Here is a 26,572-nt window from a genome sequence, read left to right on the forward strand (position 1 = left end):
GACATGACGGAGCTACTGAACTGAACTGAACTAAATGAATTCTAAAAATTTCCCATAAAACTCCTCTAAATACACTCAAACATGTATGGTAAACTACCATTTTAAGTTTTCATTTATTTTATTATTTTCCATTCAATTGCCATAGCATAATTTCCTATGAAATGTTCCTATATTTTACTATTATTTTGATTCCGTTTGGATGATTTGTCTGTAGACCTGTTGCATGCCCAGGTCTTTATTTCTTTTAGGTTCTCTTTGCCTTAGTTAGTGACAACCACCTCCTGTGGGTTTCCCTAGAATATGTGAAGTCTCAGGGAAAGTATTATTTTGTTGGCCCCTATAATTATAAACAATTACATTTAAAATCTATAACAGAATTCATGATCTCATTGGACTATAGTAAATAATTGATGAAATTTAAAAATAATTGTAAGACAAAATTATTCCTCATTACTCACAATGCTACATCATCCAGTGCGTTGCTTTTGAATACTAGTTTCCAAAGGCTGTCTTAGATTTTATTCTGCTTGTTTGATGATGACTCCAATAACACATCTTACATGGTAAATGCGGGAAAATAGGAATAATATTTTTTTCTTGTCTTGTTGAATTTATTATTCAACATATATGGTATAGTGTAAATGCAGAACAATACACCTTCCAATCATATCTCCTCTTGAACTCTTTATGCCAGAACTACTTCATCCCTAGTGACCTTCTTCAGTGTTGATCATGTCCCTGTCTTTCAACACACTGGGTGAGACACTCAAGGAATACACCCCAATGTTCACTGTGGCACTATCTATGCTAGCCAAAACATGGAAGCAACCTAAATGTCCATCAACAGAGGGATGAATAAATAGGTGGTACATATATACAATGGAATATCACTCATCCATAAAAAGAAACAAACTCGTACCATTTGCAGAGATGTGGATGGACCTAGCAACTGTCATACAGAGTGAAGTAAATCATGAAGAGAAAAACAAACATCTTATTATATCACTTGTATGCAGAATCCAGAAAGGGATATAGATGATCTTATCTGCCAGGCAGAAATAGAGACACACATATAGAGGGCAAACATATGGAAACCAAAAGGAAGGAGGAGCTAGGAGGAATTGGGAGAATGGGATTGGCACATATACACTATTGATACTATGTATAAAATTGATAACTAATGAGAAGCTACTGCATAGCATGGGGAATTTTACCCACTGATCTCTGGTGACCTAAATGGGAAGGAAATCCAAAAAAGAGGAGGTATATGTAAACATATATATATATCTGATTCATTTTTCTGTGTAGCAGAAACTAACACAACATTGTATAGCAACAGTATTCCAATATACACAATGGAGTATTACTCAGCCATTAAAAAGAATTCATTTGAATCAGTTCTGATGAGATGGGTGAAACTGGAGCCAATTATACAGAGTGAAGTAAGCCAGAAAGAAAAACACCAATACAGTATACTAACACATATATATGGAATTTAGGAAGATGGCAATGACGACCCTGTATGCAAGACAGGAAAAAAGACACAGATGTGTATACCAGACTTTTGTACTCAGAGGGAGAGGGAGAGGGTGGGATGATTTGGGAGAATGGGAATTCTAACATGTATACTGTCATGTAAGAATTGAATCGCCAGTCCATGTCTGACGTAGGGTGCAGCTTGCTTGGGGCTGGTGCATGGGGATGACCCAGAGAGATGTTGTGGGGAGGGAGGTGGGAGGGGGGTTCATGTTTGGGAACGCATGTAAGAATTAAAGATTTTAAAATTTAAAAAAAATAAAAAATTTAAAAAAAAAAGTAAAATAAAAAAAAAAAAAGACAACCTTCTTAGGAAGCACCTCCTAATTACAAAAAAAAAGAAAAGAAAAGGTGTATGTTGGCATACAATCCATGTGACAATCCATATGTTCGTGTATGTATGCATATAATGCATATATTCTTATGTCTATACATATGTGTATTTGCATATATGTTAATATATTAATCTTCACAGGTGGTACTAGTGGTAAAGAACCCTCTTTCCAGTGCAGGAGGATGTAAGAGATATGGTTTTGATCCTTGGGTTGGAAAGATCCCCTGGAGCTTCAGGGTTGGGAAGCTCCTTGGGTTTCTGTCCTTGGGTTGGGAAGATCCCAGGGCTTTCCTGACAGCTCAGTTGGTAAAGAATCCTCCTGCAATGCAGGAGATCCTGGTTCAATTCCTGGGTTGGGAAGATCCACTGGAGAAGGGATAGGCTACCCACTCCAGTATTCTTGGGCTTCCCTTAGAGCTCAGTTGGTTAAGAATCTTCCTGCAATGAGGAAGACCTGGGTTTTATCCCTGGGTTGGGAAGATCCCCTGGAAAAGGGAAAGGCTACCTACTTCAGTATTCTGGCCTGGAGAATCCCATGGACTGTTATATTACACACACACACACACACACACACACACACACACACACACATATATATGAACTTAATGCATCTTTAGAAATTAAGTTCTATTTCATATTTCAGTAAATCAAGGTAAAAACTCTACTGTAGAAACATTGACTACAATAGAATTTCATTTAAATTGTCTCTTCCCATTCTAAATGTTACTGAAAATCACATGAGTGAATGAACTTAGTTGTGAATATTGGTAAAACAAAGCAGTTGATGCTTTCTTCCACCATTGAAGAATCATTAAACAAAATAAAATTTTATCATTTTCCTTCTTCAAGAATTTAGCTATTAATTCATTAAAAGGGAAGGTTTCTTTTTTGATTGTCCTGTGTTGTCAAGGTACAAGTTGTATGAAGGTCCATTTTTACTTATTTTATTGCTCAGAATACAATAATTTATCTCCTGTACAGAGTAAATTTTTAAAAGCAGAGAGCAAATAATAGTTGTTTTTTTGTAAATTGCAAAATAATAGTTGAAATTTTAAAATTAAACCCACTAGCGTATTTCATTCTTGCACATTGAAATGTGTTTATACATGTATTTGAATGGGGAAGAAGACCATTTATGTGAGGTGACTTTCTTTGGTAGTGCTCTACAGACTGGATAAAGGCTAGAGATGCAATAAATATTGCTGGAGAAAAAAATGGCAGAACCCAGTCAGTCTCCACATGCACAATGAACTATTTTTTCCACCATGACATGGAGCTTCGAAAAACTGTCATATAAAACACTCTTCTAGATGTTTTTCCTATTAAAAAAAAAAAAGTTTTAATTTGAAATAATTTCAGACTTACAGAAAAAGATACAAAATTTACTCAGAGAATTTCAGTAAATCTTTCACATATTAAGAGCCTAATATTATTTATCAACCTCCCACATTTAGCACCTTGAAACAGCAAGCATTTATTATCTCACACAGTGTCTGGATGTCAGGAATCTAGGAGCACTTTAGCTGAATGATTCTGGTTCAATTTCTTCATGAAGTTGTAGCCAAGCTATTGACTAAGGCTGCTGTCATCAGAAAGGACTGGAAAATCTGCTTTTAAACATTTATGGAAGTTGACAGGCAGCTTTAGTTCTTTGATTTGACCTGTGGACTTCCCCATAGGGCTACTCACCAGACAGGACAGTTAGCTTTCTAGAGAGAAGGGAGCAGGCAATGGGAGAGGAGGCAGGGAAAAAAGGGAGAGAGAGATGCCTTTTATGACATAATTTCAGATTCATACTCCCTGATTTCTTATTCCTTTTGATAGAAGCAAATCACTAAATCCAGGCCAAACTCAAGGGGAGAGGAATTGCCCTGTACTTCTTGAAGGAAGAAGTAACAAGCATGCACATATTTTTAAAGCCACTGACCCAGCTTATCCAAATGTTAGTAATTTATTCTATTTGCCTTACCAGTCTCTTGTCCTCTCTCATTATTTACTTTTTTTTTTGGAAGGGCCTTTTGAAAGTAAGTTCTAGACATGATGCCTCCTTCTAAAAGATGAACTATATATTTGCTAAAAGCAAGGCCATTCTAAATAACCACTGAAAATTTCAAAATCAGGGAAGTAACACTGATACAATATTATTGTCTAATACACAGACCTTATCAAGTTTTCCAGTTGTCTTACTAATGCCCTTGTTAAAAGAAAAAAAAAATGTATAACTTGGTCTTTGACCAATCCATAATTAGTCAATGAATTTAGTTGCTATATGTTTTTTTCCCCTCTCTCTTCTTTCTTTTTTCTTCTCTTCCCTTTCTCTTCTCTCTCCCTTCCTTCTTCCCTCTCCCTTCTTCCCTCCCACATCCGTTCTTCCCTCCCACATCCCTTCTTCCCTCCCCCCCCCCGCCCCATTTTCTTTCCTATCATTTAATGTAGAACAACAACTTAGGTTTTCTTGTTTCCATAATCTTGACTCTTTGAAATCTAAATAATATGCATTTTGTACATTGTTATTCAGCTTTGAATTATCTGAGTATTTTTCATCATTTGATCCTGGTTATGTATTTTGGGAGCAGCAATACCATGTATGTGATTCTCTGTGCTCCTCAGAGCATCGCATAGAAGATACATATCTGTCTCTAATTATTACTACCTTTAACTTTTATCATTTGGTTAAAATGGTGCTTACCAGTTTTCTCCACTTGAATGTCACTATTTTGCCTTTGTAGGTAGTAAGCATCATATAGGGATAGACTTTGATATTGTGTCAATATATTGCTTCATTTTAGCATGATGGTTTTTGCCTAAAAGAATTAGTGCTGTGGTGGCTTTCACACAGTATTTAACTAAATGCTTAGGCTAAATATTTATCAACATGTAAATAAATGGATGAGATGATTAGATAGCATCACTGATTCAATGGGCATGAATTTGAGTAAACTCTGGGAGATAGTGGAGGACAGAAGAGCCTGGGGTGCTGCAGTCCATGGGGTTGCAAAAAGGTGGACATTACTTAGCGACTGAACAACATGCTAGTGAGTAGGCAGTGCTGAGACTGAGCATCCTAGGATTAAGAAATCAAGTAAAGATACCATGTATAACAGAATCCATGCTTCTCACTTCAAAGAATTTCAAATGCAGAAAGGGAGGAGGATGATTTGTATTCTGCATGTACACATGTGTGCAGGTATTTCTTGGCTGATTTCTCTAAAGAGTCTTAAGTCAGTGATCCTACTAACAATGACATACTTAGCACCTAGGACCCTCATTTGATTTCTAAGCCAACTAAGAGTGACCAGATTTCTTAGTGAAACTGCTGATTTCAGGATTGGTGTCAGCAAGGTACCAAAAGATCTTGAAACATTTTGCTATGCCAGAAATAAGGAAAGGCTCAAAGAATGATGGATGCACATTAGAAAGATACAGGAACCAGCTTTAAAGGCCTCCCAATAAACAAGTTATGAGTACTTTGACTATAACAATATATAATGAGAGTAACAGATTACAGAATATAATTAAATACTTCTTGAAAAAATATATACCGAGAAGGGAAAGCTCTCTCTTAACAACAGACAGAGAGCTAATAAATGCATAATTAGTGAGAGAATGAGAAAACTGTCATATTTTAATAAATCCCATAAAATGCTCTTGGTAAGCTGAGCAGTTGATAATTCATGTCCACGTCATCTGTGTATGATTAATTACTCTGGGGTTTGGGTTTGGCCTGAATAGAATTGGTTGCATTTATTGTGCAACTCTTAGCCTGCTAGTTTTCTTCTACATTTATTAACCATATATGAACATGAATACAAGTGTTATGATTAGAGAAATAAGCTTTAGTTACTGTAAATTATTTTATTTATAACTCTCAAATCCATATAAAAATGATCATTAATAACATATTGCCTGAAAAATGCCTGGCACGGGTGCTCTCGTGCTGTGCATCAGAACTTCAATCTAGATAAAAGCTACAGTTCTCATTCGCCTTGAAATAGAAAATCTGATAAATGCTTTTATTTCTTTAATGACAGTTTTATCTCTGAAGAGTTAACAAGAGTTAAAGGAACTGCTTCTCTGAGCAATCATCCCAGAAAAGGAAGTGATGGTGGGTGACGTGAAAGTGATGGAAACAGAGATACTAATCATATCATTAAACTGTCTGAAATAGCTGTGAAAGGTAATATCCATCATTGTCAGGCTAACACAATAAACTTGAGGAAAGAACATTGCAATATTTTACCAAAAACTTTCAAATTTCAAATTTACCCCATCATAGAAAATTTATATTTCTAAAAACATGAATTTATGATATTTTGCCTTAAAATTTGTCAGATTGGCCATAGCTTGCAAGATGGTTTGAAACTGTTAGTGAGGCATTTATGGTATGGTCTTGCTAATATTTCACTTGTATCTCTCAATTACCCCAATGGCCCACTCATTCCCGATAAACAGTCATACACACCACCATGACCCAACTACACATATACATATATACACATACAGAAAATTCACACATCTCTCTACTCTGGCATTTTGCATTTGCATTTTTCCAAAAATGCTCTGCTCTGTGACATTTGTGTTCCTTTGAAATTTTCTTCTGCCTGGTACTTATTCTTTTCCACTCTAACTTACTATTTGGCAAATCTAATTTTTCCCTCAAGATTCCTATTATTTCTGCCTTTATGTAGTCAAGTAGTCTTCCTCATCCTCTAAGACCCAACTAATTTCCATATCTTCATTGTTTCCATTATACTTTCCATATACTTTTCTCAATGCATATCTAAGAATTTTAACAAGCTTCATATAATCTATCTCAAATATGATACTATGTTTCTTAACATTAGGGGCTTTAACTTTGTTCTCCTTTGACTTTGCAGTAATATTCACACTGTGAATCAAATTCAATACATATTTGTTTTTTGTGAGAAATGAAATTTATATTTGGAACATGTAGTCATGTAAAATTCACTAAAATATAGAATAGTATCTGGCACTTAACATTATTAAATAAGCATTTGTTGAGTATTCACAAATGCTATCAAGAATGGAAAAGAGGTGAACATCAGTATGTACCATTAAACTTCCACATGGTCTATTCCAGTGAGTACAGTTTTTATTTAATAAAAGTTCAAATTCCAAAGATAGGAGCAGCTTCCCTGAAAAAATAGAAAGTCAAGAGATACCTGGTGTAACAGGCAAATTTGGCCTTGGAGTACAAAATGAAGCAGGACAAAGGCTAACAGAGTTCTGCCAAGAGAACACACTGGTCATAGCAAACACCCTCTTCCAACAACGAAAGAGATAACTCTACACATGGACATCACAAGATGATCAATAAAGAAATTATATTAATTATATTCTTTATAGCCAAAGATGGAAAAGCTCTATACAGTCAGTAAAAAAAAGACAGGGAGCTGACTGGCTCAGATTAAGAACTCCTTATTGCAAAATTCAGGCTTATATTGAAGTATATAGGAAGAACCAGTAGGCTGTTCAGGTATGACCTAAATCAAACCCCTTACAATTATACAGTGGCAGTGACAAATAGATTCAAGGGATTAGATCTGATAGATAGAGTGCCTGAAGAATTAGGGATGGAGGTTTGTAACATTGTACAGGAGGCTGTGATCAAAACCATCCCCAAGAAAAAGGAATACAAAAAAGGCAAAATAGTTGTCTTAGGAAACCTTAAAAATAGCTGAGAAAAGAAGAGAAGCTGTAGAAAATGCGTAAAGGAATGGGAATACCAGACCACCTTACTTGTCTCCTGAGAAACCTCTATGCAGGTCAAGAAGCAGCAGAACCAGACATGGAACAATGGACTGGTTCAAAATTGGGAACGGGTATGTCAAGGCTGTATTTTGTCACTTTGCTTGCTTAACTGGTATGGAGAGTACCTCATGTGAAATGCTGGGCTGGATGAAACACAAGCTGGAATCAAGATTGCCAGGAGAAATAGCAATAACCTCAGATATGCAAATGATACCACCCTTATGGCAGAAAGCGAAGAGGAATTAAAGAGCCTCTTGATAAAGGTAAAAGAGGAGAGTGAAAAAAACTGGCTTAAAACTCAACATTCAAAAAACGAAGATCATGGCATCCAGTCCTATTATTTCATGTCAAATAAATGGGGAAACAAAAGAAACAGTGACAGGTTTATTTTCTTGGGGTCCAAAATCACTGTGGACTGTGACTGCTGCCATGAAATTAAAAGATGCTTGCTCCTTGAAAGAAAAGTAGTGGCAAATCTAGACAGCATATTAAAAAGCAGAGACATTAATTTGATGACAAATGTCCGTCTAGTCAAAGCTATGGTTTTTCCAGTAGTCATGTATGGATGTGAGAATTGGACAATAAAAAAGGCTGAGCACTGAGAAATCGATGCCTTCGAACTGTGGTCTTGGTGAAGACTCTTGAGAGTCCCTTGGACAGCAAGGGGATTAAACCAGTCTTTCCTAAATGAAATCAACCCTGAATATTCACTGAAAGGACTGATGCTGAAACAAGCTCGAGTACTTTGGCCACCTGATGTGAAGAGCCAACTCATTGGAAAAGACCCTGATGCTGGGAAAGATTGAAGTCAGGAGGAGACGGGTTGACAGCGGATGAGATGGTTGGATGGCATCACTGACTCCATGGACATGAGCTTGAGCAAACTCTAGAAGACAGTGAAGGACAGGGAAGCCTGGTGCTTTGCTGTCAGTGGGGTCACAAAGAGTCAGAAAAAAGTTGTTACATCAAACTTTTGAAAGAATTTCAAATTTTGAATGTACAAATTTTGAAAGAATTCTAATTCTAAAAAAACTAAAATACATTACAAATGCAAGAAACAGATCATCGGTAGATAACTTCTGTGTGTGTTTTTTTGTTATTGTGCTCAGTTGCTCAGTCGTGCCTGACTCTTTGTGACTCTGTGGGCAGACTGTAGCCCATCAGACTCCTCTGTCCATGGGATTTTCCTGGCAAGAATACTGGAGTGGGTTGCCATTTCCTTCTGCATGGGATCACTGGGACCAGGGATCTAACTCTCGTCTCTGTGTCTCCTGCATTGCAGGCAGACTTTTTACTGCTGAGCCATTGTCTACTTCATTGTCAGGATAGACACTGAGATGAAAACTTCAGTTTAATTTAACTCAAAGTCCAGAAATAGAGGAAATAAAGATATAACAGAGAATTATTTAAATATATAACGGTTCAGAATCTTCAAAGACTGATGATAGACATAAATGAATATAAAGAAGTCTAAAACCACCTAGAGATATATGTAGACAGTTCATGGAAAAGCTGCTGAAAACCCCAAACAAAGTCAATCTTAAAAGGAACATGAAGGATTAAAAAAGCTTCAAAGACATATCATTAACACTGAAGATTATTTTTCAAAATAAACTATGGAAACCAAAAGTAGAATAATAGCTTCAAGTAGGGAGAGCAAATAATTTCAACATAGACTTCTATATAGAGCAAAAGTTGTCCTTCATAAATTAAGGTAAAATAGAGACTGCATCACCAGTGAATACACATTAAATGGAAATGTAGAGAGGAGTTGTAGAAATAGTATTTACAGATGAAAACTATAATAATCAGATAAAGAAAATGGAACCAAAAAGTAACAATGTGGGTAAATAAAAATAATGTTATGCTGCTAAGTCACTTCAGTCGTGTTCGACTCTGTGTGACCCTGTAGATGGCAGCCCACCAGGCTCCTCCATCCCCGGGATTCTCCAGGCAAGAACACTGGAGTGGGTTGCCATTTCCTTCTTCAGTGCAGGAAAGTGCAAAGTGAAAGTGAAGTCGCTCAGTTGTGTCCGACTCTTAACGACCCCATGGACTGCAGCCTTCCAGGCTGCTCCATCCACGGGATTTTCCAGGCAAGAGTACTGGACTGGGGTGTCATTGCCTTCTACATATAATGTTATATTCAGTTTAAATTTATAGAGGGCTAAGATATATGAAAGTAACAGCATAAAATATAGAAAAAGAGTAAATGATGGAGAGTTTTAATATCCTTCCTTTGTGCATGATATGAACAAGCTATTTATACATATTATACTTGGTGAATCAGGGATGATGTGGATAGAAAAATAATTTAGAAAGGGAAAATAAAATAATACCTAGAACTAGTATGTAAGTGGCAAGTAAAAAGAAAGAAAGAACAGATGGGGGAAAGTTCAGAAAAAGGTTGACTTACATATATGTTGTTTATAAGAAAAACATAAATAATTTGAAAATAAATATATAGAAAATATATTATACAAAGATTAATCAAGAGAAAGTTGTCAAAATGTATCAATAGATTTAAAAATAAGAGCATAATAGAGATAAAAAGGAACAAATAGTGATAGAATGATCAGTTTAATATGAAGATATAAGTATACCATCCATGTTCTTTCAGTGGAAGAATGGATAAATGGAGATTAAGAAAATATTTTTGTAGTAAAGCAAGATAAATGCTGTGCTCCATGCAGCAGCAAGGATGTATCTCAGAAGCCATGAGATTCATAAATCTTATAGAGTCTAAAAATTTTATTTATATGCTCTTCAAAAACAGATGCTCGTTGACTTTGAAGATGAGGATGATAGGGTTTGAAAGATGCAACGGGGCATCTGCATTGCTAGTAATGTTCTATTTCTCATTCTGAGTGGTAATTCCATGGATATGTTCCTATTGTGCTAATTCATGAAGGTATACATTTATGGGTTGTATTTCTTCATATATGTCATACCTCAATAAAAGGCTTATTTTTTAAACAAGTATGTTGATATAAAAGTCATTAAAAAATAAAAGGACTTGTTTAGTAAAAATAACATAATGCTGGAAGTAATTTAACATCACACAAAATGAATGTAACAGCAGTCCATATATTTTTGGAAGGGATAGATGGCTACAACTTGGCTTAAAACTTTTTAACAACCAAAATAAAATGCAAACATGATTATAAAGATGTACAGTCTCCATAAATTGAAGATAAACTATGAAACAGAGTAGTACAAATGTTCCTGGTACAGAGACCACAGAGAAAATTCTTATTCATTCTCAAAAAAAGAAACAAATGCACGATCTACTAAACGTTGTGTTCAACAATAACTTTAAAGTAAATATAGAGATGTTTCAAAAAACTAGAAGTTTAACTCATTAAAACAAGAAACTAAATGGTAGGAATATTTGGGAGGGGAGGAGACTTAAGCAAAATCCCATATTACAATTTTTAAAAACAGGCTTCATTAGTTTATCTAGAAAGATTTAAATGCATCACTCGAAAAACTGAACATATGTTTCTTTTAATTCAATTTTTGTCAATCCTTCCTGTCAAGGTCACATTCCCTCACAACTTGGAATACAGCTATTCTGTTCTGCCAGTTTGTGTAGGGCCATATGCTGCAACAATCAGTGAAACAGAAGGTAAGATTAACATCCTCTATGGAATGTGAGGAGCCTAGAAGGGACAGGTGCCGGACCAGAAGGCCATGGCGTATTCACACAGAGGTAGATCTGGGTAGCTCCTGCCAAGCTTCTCTCCCCAAAATAAAGCTTAGGGTATGTTCCAGCATATAAATGAACAAGTAATAATGTCCATAAAGTTCAGAGGAATATAGGATGATTGCAAAGATTTGATTTGGGGATATTTCTGTAAATGAAACATCTCAATTGTTACTTCTTTTTGCTTTCTTCTACCATCACCACACCATCAATGACTGAATAAACATTTACTATATTATTTATCCTGCAAAGAACTTACATATATTATCCACTTGGTACCTCAAATAGCCCCATAGTGGCAATGACAGTAATAGTCATCAAATAATACTGATTGTATATCAGTCACCATGTTAAGATCTGTACATAATTATTATCATCCAGATAATTTAATCCTCCAGTGTTTTGAGCATTACCTTAATAGTATCATCTCTGTTAAACACATGAGGAGAATTAAAGTGTAGAAAAGTTGGACACACGAAGACAAATTTCAAGAACTAAGGTGTGAACCTAGGTCTTTATGATTCTGTTAATTAGATGATCAAACTAGATATGTCTGTGTCTATGTGTGTGTGTTTGTGTGCCTATTGTCTGTCAGTCAATTTCTTTTACTTCATTATTCTCATTGGTAAAAAACTGATAGATGTAAAGTGAGGGTCAAAATTTTATACAAATATTAAAAATTAAAAAACCCAGCTTAAACCTAAAGGGAGAGCAGCACTCTTCTGTCATCTTCTAGATTTGAAGACACCTGGGCCTGCTTAGAATTCCATATTGATTTAGGTACCTAGTCAGAGGCAGAAAGTCTGGAGGCTTCTGGGCCTGCTGAGTCAGGCATTGGTTATCTTTACTTAGATAAAATTCCTTTTCTGTTCTTTGTTAATAACACTCTTTGATGGTGATTTTTCCAAATAATCTCAATAGTCATTTCTAACAAAAGACTTCACTGGCCTACTTCACCACAGGGAGGTGTTTGGCACGTGAATGAATGCAGTTAAGTCCATCAGTCTTTGAAATTGAATCTTGAGCTCAAGGACAGAAAACAGAGCGGAATTATTCTAATGGCAACCCTTAAAAATATTCCAATTCCTACTGCCTTATTTTCTTGAGCCACTCAGATTGTTTTTAGTCACTTTTTATCCGTATTACTGATTTTTTTTCTCACTAAATCAGCCAGAGTTGGCTAAAGCTGAAAAAGAATCTAGGTATTGATCAATCACACCACTTTTATTGCTTTTACTTATGAGAATCACATTTTGAAAGAAATTCTGTCAATAAGAGTGACTTCTGGAAATGACCATAACAGTTAAATAGCAATAAACTATTTTTAAAGTATAAGAATAAGAATTTTTTAATTTGTAGGATAAGACTTCATACAAAAGAGACTTATCAGGACCATTTCTTTAACTTGACTATAACTTTCAAGTTAAAAGCACTTGAAATTCAAATATGTTACTATTTGAGCTAGTTAATTCATTGTCAGTGAGGGTACTCAGTCAATATAGAAGATTGTTAAGACTCTTGTACTCATGTATTCAAAACCTTAAAAGCAAATCATTACTAATGCATTTTATAAAAACAAAAAACATCAATAGTGATGATTCTTTCCCATTATCTAACAATATGCAAAATGTTACCTATTTTTGTAGTCTTACAAAAAAGTTTACACTAGAGCATTTATATGGAATATGAGATATTTTAGAACTTCAAGCCTCCCACTTGTATAAATTTTTTTTAGATTGTAAATTAGGAAAGGCTAAATTATGGTATCTACCTCAAGTCACTAGAAAGTAGATAGAAAGATTCCACTATTTCATGTAAGGTTGGAAATAAGAGAGACACTTTACTGGAGGACAGAAATGTGGGTTTTGCCTTTGCAAAGCTTGAATACTAACAGCAACACTTGCGTTATATGTGGATTGTTACTGTCATTGCTCAGTTGCTAAATCATTTCTGACTCTGCAACCCCATGGACTGCAGCATCCTAGACTCCTGTCCTGAAGTATCTCCCGAAGTCTCCTCTAATCCATTGAGTTGGTGACGCTATATAATGCAGATGACAAAGTTTCACCTCGTAGAGATCATCTCCTCACATCTTAAAGCAATTAACAGAGAAAATTTTTATGAAAGAACACTTCCATTAGTACAATAATTTCTATTTATGGAAACAGGAGAGAGAAAGAAACAGTAAATTAACTGGTGTTTGGGGAAATTGCTACTGTGGCAAGTGTATTTACAAGAAGTTCCAGCATTATTTTATCTTAAGCAAATGTGATACCATTGAATTGTTTCCTCAAGGTGCAGAAGCTAGACAGAACACAAAATTTACTTCGTTTTGACATCCCCAAAGCCACTTCATTTCCCAGTATCCCCATCATTAATTTCTGATTCTTAAATTACACAATATTATCTAGGTATTTTGTAACAGGGATTATGCCTGTGAAGCTCAGTATTTTATTTAATTACTTACAATTCAGAACTAATATCAAGTGAACTAATATCAATGTAAATATTATTTACATTTAAAAATTGCCTATGTTAAGTAGCAGTGATTAATTTGTAAGGATCATGGAAAAGATTGCCCAGCCTCGATACCTGAAACTTGACCTTTTACTTATTTTGAATCTCATCAGTTCTGCTAGATTTGCTGTGAAATAAACAGGACAGATAACCTTCTAAGGTATGGAGGAGGCATTAGCTGAAGCAGGGAAGAAAAGAAAAAAAAAGAGCTGTGCAATTAAATATTGGCAATACAAGGAAGCTCCTCAAAGGAGCACTTTTACTAACGTAGAAATATTTTGGACTTTTAAAATAGCATTCTCAAACTTTAGTTATTTTTTTCAGTATTAAGAGAAAACTGAGCAGAAGTTATTATCTAATGTTTCATTAATTAAAAAATGAGAATCTAGAGGAAAGCAAGGTAACATTTCTTATCTGGAATGTATCCCAAGGAAATATTAGATCTGTTGATCTCCCTGTCTGCTTATCTCACTGTACTTTCTAGAAGACTCAATGTGGGTCAGGCTTTCAAAAACATAACTGAACTATGTTGCAAGTGTATTTTCAGTCTGAGGAACAAAGAGGATAAAACCTGTCTCTATTAGTTCAGTTCACCCGCAAAGGAAGCAGCTGAGAGTGAGAGTGCCATTTTCTCATCCTGTTCTAACTCTGGTCTAAATAGCATAATCATCTTCATATACAATATTTTCTTTTGTCATCTATGACTCTAATAAACATATACATCCATGTGTGTTGTCAACATAGTTTCTGATTGTGAATGGAACGAGAATTCTCAGTGCCTAGCCTTCCAGCCTATATGTCTCATGGATCCCTAGGAAGATGATATGTAAATGTTGAAATTGCAAGTCAGTGACACAACTGGGAGCTTGATTCTTTCTCTGAGGAATTACAAAGTAGAAGTTTTCAGTAAGTGCTACAGACAAATAAGTTATATAAAGTTTAAATAAAGAGAAGACAATAAATTTTAGCATACCTGGAAAAGCATTATATCCTTTTTCAGCTTTGTTGGAATATAATTGGAATATAACATTGTATATGTTTAAGGCATGCAGCATGATTTTATATGTTCATATATTATGAAATGATTAACACAGCAGAGTTAGTTAATGCCTCTAACACCTCATCTAATTACCTTGTCTGTGTGTATAACGGTACATTTAATATCTATTTCCATAGCAACTTCAACAATAATGAAAAACCCAAAGGAACTGAAATACCACATCAAAAACCTGTTTCTCATCTACAAAATTAAAATTAAGATTTTTAAATAGTCTGCCTTCTTTCAACTCATTTCTATTAGTGCAGTTGCATAGATGATTTCTCAAGTGGTTGTAACCTTTATCCACAACTCAAACACTAAGTTCTAGTGTTTGATATGCAAAGTATACCAGGTGGTATGTAATAAATAAAAGATCACTGTCCTTGGCCATTGTCACATTAACAAGTCTGCTGCCCACAAATACCAAAACATATCAGAAAAGTTATCCATGCTCCTGAGATTTAAGATATATCAAATATTCCCTTTCATTATGCTCTATGAATTTAGAAACTTGGGAAAATTTTAATATATCAATAATCAATATCTATTCTAGGGGAAAATAAGCTTTTTAATTAAAAATAAAGTTTTCATTCAACAAAATATGACATGTATATTAAGTACTAGATTAGTTCAGGATATAGGCAGATGAGAATACATGGTCTCTGTCCTCACAAAATACACACCATAGTGAAGAGAGCAGTGTACAGTTCTAATATATAAGCTAATTGGTCATAAGAGAGATAAAGTATGTCAGAAGATCACAAACTGAAGAGTAATAAATCCTGTTTGAGGCACATAGGGATTCTTCAAAATATAGGAGCCTTTGGTCCTTATCTTTAGGTGATACAGAAAACATCTTCTGAAATGTTGAGAGGAAGAATTTCCCAGGGACGCAAACCCTGGCCAAGAATCTCAAAGTACAGAATGCAGAAGTGCTCCCTCAGATTTCTTAATTTCTCAGGTTTTCCTAATATTGGCCTTACAGTTTTTTAAGAGTATTTTGTAGGTATTTTATAAGTTTTTTTAAACTTATTTGTTTTTCATATGATAGGTTCACATTATGCATTTTGGAAAGAATATCAGCAGGGTGATATTTTCAATGCTGTGTCCTTTCAAATGCATTGTATCAGAGGCACATTATGTCGGTATGTCCCAGTATTACTGATATAGTGGTGTATTATCAGATCTCTTCCTTGCTTAGAGTTTGACTTAGGTAGAGGGGTGGTAGGCAGGCAGTAGTTCTCTCAGAATATCTTCCCCAAGATTCCAGGTCCTAAATAGGATGCATATGAAATCAAATGACGCTTGCTCCTTGGAAGAAAAGCTATGACCAACCTAGAGAGTAGATTAAAAAAGCAGAGACATCACTTTGCTGACAAAGATCCATATAGTCAAAGCTATGATTTTTCCAGTAGTCAAGTACAGATCTCAGAGCTGGACGATAAAAAAGACTGAGTGCCAAAGAAATGATGCTTTCAAACTGTGGTGATGGAGAAGATTCTTGAGGGTCCTTGCACAACAAGGAGATCAAGCCAGTTAGTCCTGAAAGAAATCAACCCTGAATACTCATTGGAAGGACTGGTGCTGAAGCTGAAGCTTCAGTACTTTGGCAACCTGATGCGAAAAGCCAACTCATTGGGAAAGACCCTGATGCTGGAAAAGATTGAGGGTGGGAGAAGGAGAGGATGAGAGGATAATATGGCTAGATGTCATTGTTGACTCAATGGACATGAGTTTGAGCTAACTCTGGGAGATATCAAAGGACAAGGAAACCTGACATGCTGCAGTCCATGAAGTTTCAAAGAATTAGACATGGCTGAGCAACTGAACAACAACAACTATGATGTCTATGAGAAAAAACATGTGAAATGGTTTTCACAAATAGTAAAATAGTTTATTAAGTTCTGGCTATCCATTATGGGACTTGATGCTTAATAATATTAGTTTTTTTGGGAGGGTCTGAATCCTTTATAAATAAGCCTCCAATGGTCAGTAGTTTTGCTGAACAAAACTGAGTAGGTGTTACAGTGTAACACCTGTTCCTTCTGCAAATGGCATCTCCCAATGGTCTTTCTACGGATCCACTGGGAAACAAATTGATCCACAATCAGTTTATGTGTTACTGTTATTCTTTTATACTCCCCAACATTTTTTGATTATTTATGCCATTTTCTTCTAATAGATTCTTGCTCACAGTAGTAGATATAATTGTCATCTGAATTAAATTCATCCATTCTGGTCCACTTTAGCTCACTGATTCTAAAATGTCTATGTTCGCTCTTGCCATCTCCTGTTTGATCACTTCCAATTTACCTTGATTCGTGGACCTAACACTCCAGGTTCCTATGCAATATTGCTCTTTATAGCACTGGACTTTACTTTCATCAACAGTCACATCCACAACTGGATGTTGTTTTTCACTTTGGCTCCCTCTCTTCATTCTTTCTGGAGTTATTTATCCATGCCTCTCCAGTAGCATATCAGGCACCTACCAACTTAGGGAGTTCACCTTTCACTGTCGTATCTTTTTGCCTTTTCATACTGTTCGTGGGGTTCTCAATGCAAGAATACTGAAGTGATTTCCCATTCCCTTCTCCGGTGGACCACATTTTGTCAGAACTCCCCACCACGATCCATCTGAGCCAGGTGGCCCTAGACAGCATGGCTCATAGTTTCATTGAGTTAGACAGAGTTGTGATCCATGTGATCAGTTTGGTTAGTTTTCTGTGATTGTGGTTTTCATTCTGTCTGCCTTCTGATGGATAATGATAAGAGACTTGTGGAAGCTTCCTGATGGGAGGGACTGGCTGTGGGTGAATCTGGGTCTTTTTCTAATAGGTGGTGCCATACTCAGTACATCTTTAGTCCAATTTTCTGTTGAAGGGTGGAGCTGTGTTCCCTCTCTGTTGTTTATACTGCAAGGAGATCAAACCAGTCAATCCTAAAGGAAATCAGTCCAGAATATTCATTGGAAGGGCTGATTTGAAGCTGAAGCTCCTATACGTTGGCCACCTGATGCAAAGAACAGACTCACTAGAAAAGACCCTGATGCTGGGAAAGATTGAAGGCAGGAGAATAAGGAGATGACAGAAGATGAGATGGTTGGATGGCATCACCAACTCAATGGACATGAGTTTGAGCAAGCTCCGTGAGTTGGTGATGGACTGGGAAGCCTGGTGTGCTTGGTGTCAAAAAGAGTTGAACACAACTAAGCCATCTAACTAAACTGAATGCCATTTTCTGCACAAGACACTCACTCTAACAGCATAACTATTCATATTTTTCCTCTACTAGATAACTAGCTTCAATGTTTCTCTCCTAACCCTGGACCTAAACTTTCTCTTTTACCATTGATTTATAGTTCCACGTTTTTCCACTAACCTTTGCACCAATCTTTCACCCCCATTTGGTTGGTTATAACATCTTAGTGGCTTTATTTCTGTTGACCTAATACCTTCTTTTCCTTCTCTTTCCCCCCAATTAATTGAAAAGTATAGTTTCCTAGAACATATTGAAAACTCTAGAGAAATTTAAATTTAATAAAAATGTGCTACATGGTTTTTCCTAGAAAACTCTTGTTATTGTCTAAATCTACCCTCTTCTCCTTTTCAGTAAATAATTAAATTTAGATACCTAACTCATTCTATTTTCTGGACTAGAGAAATGGTACTATTTCTTCTCTAGGTACTTGGTAAATTTAAAAATTATTTGGGCCTGGCATTTTCCTTTTGAAAGTTTATTAATGAAATCATTTCATTAATAGATATAGTCATAAGAAAATTATCTTCTTCTTATATGAGGTTTTGTAGCTTGTGTTTCAAGGAATTGTTTTATTTTATCTAAAATTATAAAATTTCTGGCTATAGAGTTGTTCATAGTACTTTTTATTATTCTTTAATATGGGATCAATAGTGATGAACTCTCTTTTATTTCTGATGTTAATAACTTGTGTGTTCTCTCTTTTTCTTTGTTAATATGGCTAGAGGTCTATCAAATTTATTGGCTTTTTAAAAGAATTAGCTTTTGGATTCACTGATTTCCTCTATTAAGAGTGAGAAACTCCTCTGTGGGTTTCATTCTAATGGGCACTCTGCCTCCAGCAGCTTTTCAAAATTACTATTTGTGTTTCTTCCAAATGATGGCTCCAGAGCCACCTGCTCCATGCAAGCTGATATAGACGGTCAGTCTCTGTACACACTTATTTCCAGATTTTGGGGTGGTTGTTTGTTCTGGACCCTCATTTCACTGATGTGTCCAAGAGAAGATATGAGTTCAGTTTGCTTAGTTATTTTTCTTTTGTAAGGATGAGGATGACAGCATCTAGTCTCTTTAAGTGATGAAGCCAAAACTGCAAGTCTTTAGAACATTCTTTTTCTCTACTTTTATTTCCCCTGTAGCCTTAATGCTACAGTCAGATCTGTCTCCACCATGGTGGAGTCCACTGAGATGGCGTTTCTAACTTCAGGGCTGCCCCTACTGGCTTTAGTCTCTCTTTGCACGATTCTGCAGGTAGTTCAGGGAGTGAGGTATTATGCTTCTGATTTGATCATATCATTTGTCATGATTCATGCAAGGTCATATATAATATCACAAATCAATAAACACGATAGACAATTCTCTTCTAATTCAACTGCTTATATATTCTTGCATTGTATAGATACATATAAAGAGATATTATTCGGATGATTGCAAACTCATGACTTAGAATAGTGCAGAATATCCCCTGACAGTTTCCACTCGTTATTTCTCATACCACACTAGCCTGAATAGTGTCTAAAAACTCTTCTCCACACCTCGCTTCCCACTTGTGGTCCTTCTCAATTATCCCTTTAGTCTTTTACACCCTCAATTCTGTGCTTCAGGCTCCCATCTCCATCCTAGATCTGCTCTTATTCTGGGTCTCCCTATTGCTTCTATCCTCTAACAGCAGTGGCTACGCCACACTGGGGCGTAAATTAGGTCTTTAATTTTTTAGACAGAAGAATTTGAAAGAAAAACAAACTATTTCCTCAAATAGAATAAGGGTGACACTAGAATTAAAAACATGTCCCCATGCTAAGATATAGGATACCTTATGTAATCTAGACCAGACTCAACCCTTTTTCCTGTCTTCTCTCTTTTTAAATCATGTTGACCTTCATACTATTCCTCAAACACACTAAAAATGTTTCTATCTCAGGAACTTTGTGCTTGTGTTTTCCTGCCTAAAAAGTACTTCCTCTCCTCTCCCCCTTCAATTCATTTTTATCTGTGCTAAATGTTGCTTCACCTTAAGGTTGAATAATCTATAGCTATATACCTGAATAATCTATAGAAAATAGCTGCTGCTCCTGACTATGTCCATTATTTTTACTCTTTAATGCATCCTTTGGTTGAATAAAAGAATACATTCCACCATTAATTTTGTTTTCTTAATTGTGATATTTCAAAAAATAATAGAAAGAAAAGGAGCAAAGTGTTTTTAGAGGAAGCTTCCCAGGTGGTGTTAGTGGTAAAGAACCCACCTGTCAATTCAGGTGACATAAGAGATGTGGGTTCTACCCCTGGGTGGGAAGATTCCCTGAAAGAGGGCATGGCAACCCACTCCAGTATTCTTGCCTGGAGAACTCCATGGACAGAGGAGCCTGGCGGGCTGTAGTCCATGGGGTCACAAAGAGTCAGACACGACTGAAGCAACGTAGCACACACAATTGCAATAGGGGATTAGAAGTTAGTTTGGCTTTCCAGAAAAGGATCTTCAGAAAAAATTTAAAATGAGACTTAAGAAATGGGCAGAAGCCATCTTTATGTGAAAATTGGAGTGAAGAAGATTTTCAGGCAGAAAGGATAGTGCTTGATGGGAAAGGACTTGGCATGTTTAAGGTGAGAGATCCTTTTATATATAACAATTAGTATGGATAGGTTATATCATGAGAAGAGTTTGGAGAGCCAGGTGGGAACTGGAATATAGGATGCCTGTTAAGTCATGTGTAGAAGCATGGATATAATTAGGAAGACCTTGGACAATTTCAGACAAGAGTAACAAAGCAATTTGTGTTTTAAAATTATCATCTTAGATGCTGTATGGAAAATGAAGTTGAAAGGGACAAGATAATTAGAGATGAGACCAGCCAGGGAATTATTGCAGTACTCCAGATTTTTTTTCAATTATGATTTGCATCAGAAATAAAGAATAGAAATGGATGATATGTATTTTTGTGAGGTAGAAACAAAGTGAGATAGACTGGATAGTTTAAATGTAAGGAAAAGGAAAGTAAGTATCAAAAGGATCCCAGGACTGACTTGTGCATTTGGGTAAATGGTTGGGCCATTAACTATTTGGAAAAGTCTGTAATAAAAATGCTCTTATGAAGGGACATGAATGGAAAGAGAAATCAACAATTTAGCTCAGTCATATTAAGTATGAGCTATCTTAGAGACAGTCAAGAAGAGATTTTTAAAAAGCAATTAGGTACACAAGTACAGAGTTTAGAAGAGGGGTTTGAGCTAATAACAGAAAATTGAGGATTTTTTCTTATTATATTATCTCATATATTTCTAAATAATTTGCCTTCTAGACATAATATAGCATAATATAAACACATCAGTAATTCTAACTCTTTCTAATAAGGTGTCATATTTTGATTATTGTAGAACAAGAGGAAAAGGACTAATAATTATTGAGCATAGACTATTTATGAAACATTGATGGGTGTTTTACATTTTTTTGTTTTCTCAGTAATGCTATACATTTAATTATTTACACTTCAACCATGGGAAAACTGAAATTTTAAAAGGTTAATTTTCCCTAAGGTCAGTCAGCTTATAAATGACAGAAACAGGATACATGCACAGGTTTTTGTTATTAAAACCCATTTTCTTTCTGTACAACCATTATGTAAATTCATATTTTTCCTTTCTTCCATAATGAGAGTTAACAATATCCATAAATTGTTTTCAAAATGAAAAGCAAGCACAATGATGTTGCTATAAGAACATGTGTAGCTACAGCCGGTAAAATAACCTGTGTTAGAAGTTATAACCACTTCCAAGTAAAGCGTACACATATTTTATCAGAGTAGCTGAAGAAATGGTGATATGGGTTAAGCAGCATTTTCACTTACTTGCAAACGTGAGCATGTGAATACTTTTTTGTGACCATTTTTAAACAGTTATAGTTTTCCTACAATTTCCAAAAGTCTAGAAAGTAAGTTTGATTATCTTAACACACACATATACACACACACAGGAATTGTGTCTTAGTAGCCATTAGTTATTTCCACTACAGAAACTTGGTATTTGAGGGCCTAAGTTATTCCTTAAGGTAAGAATTAAGCAATCAAAATTCTGGTACTGTTTATTATTAGAATTATCTGGAGGGCTGATATTTGTTCTTTTTGCTATTTTTGACTGGGGGCAGGGGCAATGAGAAACATTTTCTCCTAAGTGGCTTTTTCTGAAATGTGATCATGCATTTTTTTTTTAATAGCACGGGGAATTCTATCCCATTAGTTTACATAATTCCATCTCATTTGGAATATGAAGCGCTATTTCCTTTCTATCTTTCTCTAAGAGTTTGGAAGAAACAAGGTTGCAGTATGAGCAGACTAGAGATATTACTTTATGTTCTTAAAAGAAAATAATTTATTTTTATTATCATATTGGAAATACTACGGCAAAATTTAAACCTTGTCTTTGATATACCTTCTACTTTATGTAACCCAAGATGTTGTTCTATTTCATCCATGCGTGTAATTCTGCCCTTTTGTATTTCAGTGAGAATCTAGAGTAGTAACAAGAGTAATACTGAAGACATTTTTAAATATGGAAATTCTTTTTGAAATAAAATTCAATTATTTGTATTGTTTTATTATTTTAGAATGTTAACGTTTTAGAATTAGAAATTATATAAGATGAAGTGTTTTCTTTTTACTCTGAAAGGAAGAGAAAGGGAAGAAAGAGGAAGATGAGAAGGCTATAATTTACTGACAAATTAATATATGTTTGAGAGATTATGTGTGTTTTTTCAGTACCTTGCAGTTTGGAATTTTTTTTCATTATAAAAAAGATTCGAGTAAGGCTCTGTATAGTAGTTTTTGATGATCCCTTTAAAAACTAGGAATAAAACTACCATATGACCCAGCAACCCCACTACTAGGCATAATCTCTGAGGAAACTCCAATTGAAAAAGATACATGTACCCCAATGTTCATTGCAATACTATTTACAAATAGCTAGAAAATGGGAGCAACCTAGATGTCCATCAGTAGATGAATGGATAAAGAAGCTGTGGTACAAATATAGAATGGAATATTATTCAGTATAAAAACGACCACATTTGAGTCAGTTCTAATGAGGTGGATGAACCTTGAGCCAACTATACAGAGTGAAGTAAGTCAGAAGGAGAAATATAAATATCATATACTGATGCATATATATGGAATCTAGAAAGATGGTACTGATAAAGATATTTATATGGCCACAGTGGAGACACAGACATAGAGAGCAGACTTATGGACATGGTATAGGGGTTTGAAGGAAAGGGTGGGATCTATGGAGAGAGTGACATGGAAACTTATATTACCATATGTAAAATAGATAGCCAATGGGAATTTGCTGTATGACTCAGGGAACTTAAACCAAACTGAGGCTCTGTAACAACCTAGATGGGTGGAATGGGGAGGGTGATGGGAGGGAGGTTCAAGAGGGAGGGGACACATATATACCTATGGTTGATTCAAGTTGATGTTTGGCAGAAACCAGCACAATTCTGTAAAACAATTATCCTTCAATTAAGAAATAAATAATTATTAAAAAAAATTAGAGTAAGGCTCAAAAAATTAAATAATTTTCCCAAGTTGTGACACAATTTGTAATTAAAAGCACTGTGCAAGTTTCACATTATACTTTGTAGGTATTTTTAAAGTATGACACAGTTTTGAATTTTCCTCTGAGCACTACTTTAGCTCTATTCTATACAGTTTGGTATATTGCGTTTGTATTTTCCTTCATCTAAAATGATTTTTAAATTTCCCTTTTGACTTTTTTCTTGACATGAGTGAGTGAGTGAAAGTCGCTCAGTTGTGTCTGACTCTGTGACTCTCTAGGTCAGAATACTCGAATGGGTAATATTTCCCTTCTCCAGGGGATCTTCCCAACCCAGGGATTGAACCCAGGTCTCCCACATTGGAGGCGGATTCTTTACCACAAGGGAAGCCCAAGAATACTGGAGTGGGTAGCCTATCCCATCTCCAGCAGATCTTTCCAACCCAGGAATTGAACCAGGGTCTCTCTCATTGCAAGCAGATTCTTAAAGAATTCCCTGTAATGTCCCTTGTTAGACAGGCCTGTTAGAAATAAATTCTGTGAGATTTTATCTGGGGAGGTCTTTATCTTACCTTCATCTTGAAAGATACTTTTGATGTATATAATATATTTCATTGACAGTATTTTTTTAATTTTGACACTTTGAGTATGTTTTACCAATGCTTGCTTACTGGCCTCTTTTTTTTTTTTTAATGTAGTGTGAATTTTTTTTTTTTACAATATTGTATTGATTTTGCCATACATCAACATGAATCCACCACAGGTGTACACGTGTTCCCCATCCTGAACCCCCCTCCCACCTGCCTCCCTGTACCATGCCTCTGGGTCATCCCAGTGCACCAGCTCCAAGCATCCTGTATCCTGCATCGAACCTGGACTGGCAATTTGCTTCATATATGATATTATACATTTTTCAATGCCATTCTCCCAAATCATCCCACCCTCTCCCTCTCCAACAGTGTCCAAAAGACTGTTCTATACATCTGTGTCTCTTTTGCTGTCTCGCACACAGGGTTATCATTACCATCTTTCTAAATTCCATATATGTTGAGGTCCTTTAAGGGACCAGAACCTGGTGGTCTGGAGTCGACCAATAAGAAAGTAAAGGAGAGAGAAAGAAGCTGATATTCCTTGGTTTATGCAGAAAGCCGATAAAGCCCTTGCACGGGGCTTGCTCTGTTCACGAAGGCCTCAGGTGCCCTCTCAATGGGGTGAAGGCACAGGGCGCCTTCTCGAGAGGGTCTTAGAAGCCCAGGCAGGAAAGTGAACTCAGAGAGCCTCTGTGCTCCAGGGGATCAGCCTGAAAAAGAGAGGGGGAGAAAGAGAGAGCGAGAGAGAAGGAGAGAGAGAGAGAGAGAGAAAGACAGGGACCAGAGCTCTGATGGAGCAAAGGTATTTTAATTAACGTGGTATGTGTGTATATACTGTCTTACAAAGTTGTTATTCTTAGCAAAGATAAAGATTAAAACTCCAGACTTACAAAACATAGGCAATCCATATTAAAGAGAGAGATTTGTAAACAATCACTTTTACGGTAAGGTTCACAAGGAGGAAGAGGATACTTATCACTGTATAGGAAAACAAATGAAGGCAATGCCTGGATTCTTTAGCCCGCAGGAGAGGCTTGCCTCTCCTCTTAATTCCAGGAATTAATAAGGAGCAGAGAATTCCTGACAGATCCAAAACAGCACACAGGAAGCCTCCTGTTAAATGCTTCCTGACACATATATATGTGTTAGTACACTGCATTGGTGTTTTTCTTTCTGGCTTACTTCACTCTGTATAATAGACTTCAGTTTCATCCAGCTCATTAGGACTGATTCAAATGTATTTTTTTTTAATGGCTGAGTAATACTCCATTGTGTATATGTACCACTGCTTTCTTATCCACTAATCTGCTGATGGACATCTAGGTTGCTTCCATGTTCCAGTGCTGCGATGAACATTGGGGTACACGTGTCTCTTTCAATTCTGGTTTCCTCAGTGTATATGCCCAGCAATGGGATTGCTGGGTCATAAGGCAGTTCTATTAGCAGTTTTTGAAGGAATCTCCAAACTGTTCTCCATAGTGGCTGTACTAGTTTGCATTTCCACCAACAGTGTAAGAGGGTTCTCTTTTCTCCACACCCTCTCCAGCATTTATTGCTTGTAGACTTTTGGATAGCAGCCATTCTGACTGGTGTGAAATGGTACCTCATTGTGGTTTTGATTTGCATTTCTCCGATAATGGAGAAGATTCTTGAGAGTCCCATGGACTGCAAGGAAATCCAACCAGTCCATTCTAAAGGAGATCAGCCCTGGGATTTCTTTGGAAGGACTGATGTTGAAGCTGAAACTCCAGTACTTTGGCCACCTCATGCAAAGAGTTGACTCATTGGAGAAGACTCTGATGCTGGGAGGGATTGGGGGCAGGAGGGAAAGGGGACGACCCAGGATGAGATGGCTGGATGGCATCACCGACTCAATGGATGTGAGTTTTAGTGAAATCCAGGAGTCGGTGATGGACAAGGAGGCCTGACGTGCTGCAATTCATGGGGTAGCAAAGAGTCGGACATGACTGAGCGACTGGACTGAACTGAACTGATAATGAGTGATACTGAGCATCTTTTCATGTCTTTGTTAGCCATCTGTATGTCTTCTTTGGATAAATGTCTGTTTAGTTCTTTGGCCCATTTTTTGATTGGGTCATTTGTTTCTCTGGAATTGAGCTGGAGGAGTTGCTTGTATATTTTTGAGATTAGTTCTTTACCAGTTGCTTCATTTGCTGTTATGTCCTCCTTTAGGTCCCATTTGTTTATTTTTGCTTTTATTTCCAATATTCTGGGAGGTGGATCATAGAGGATCCTGCTGTGATGTATGTCAG

Source organism: Capra hircus, chromosome 2, assembly GCF_001704415.2.
Source record: "Capra hircus breed San Clemente chromosome 2, ASM170441v1, whole genome shotgun sequence".
Lineage (NCBI taxonomy): Eukaryota > Metazoa > Chordata > Mammalia > Artiodactyla > Bovidae > Capra > Capra hircus.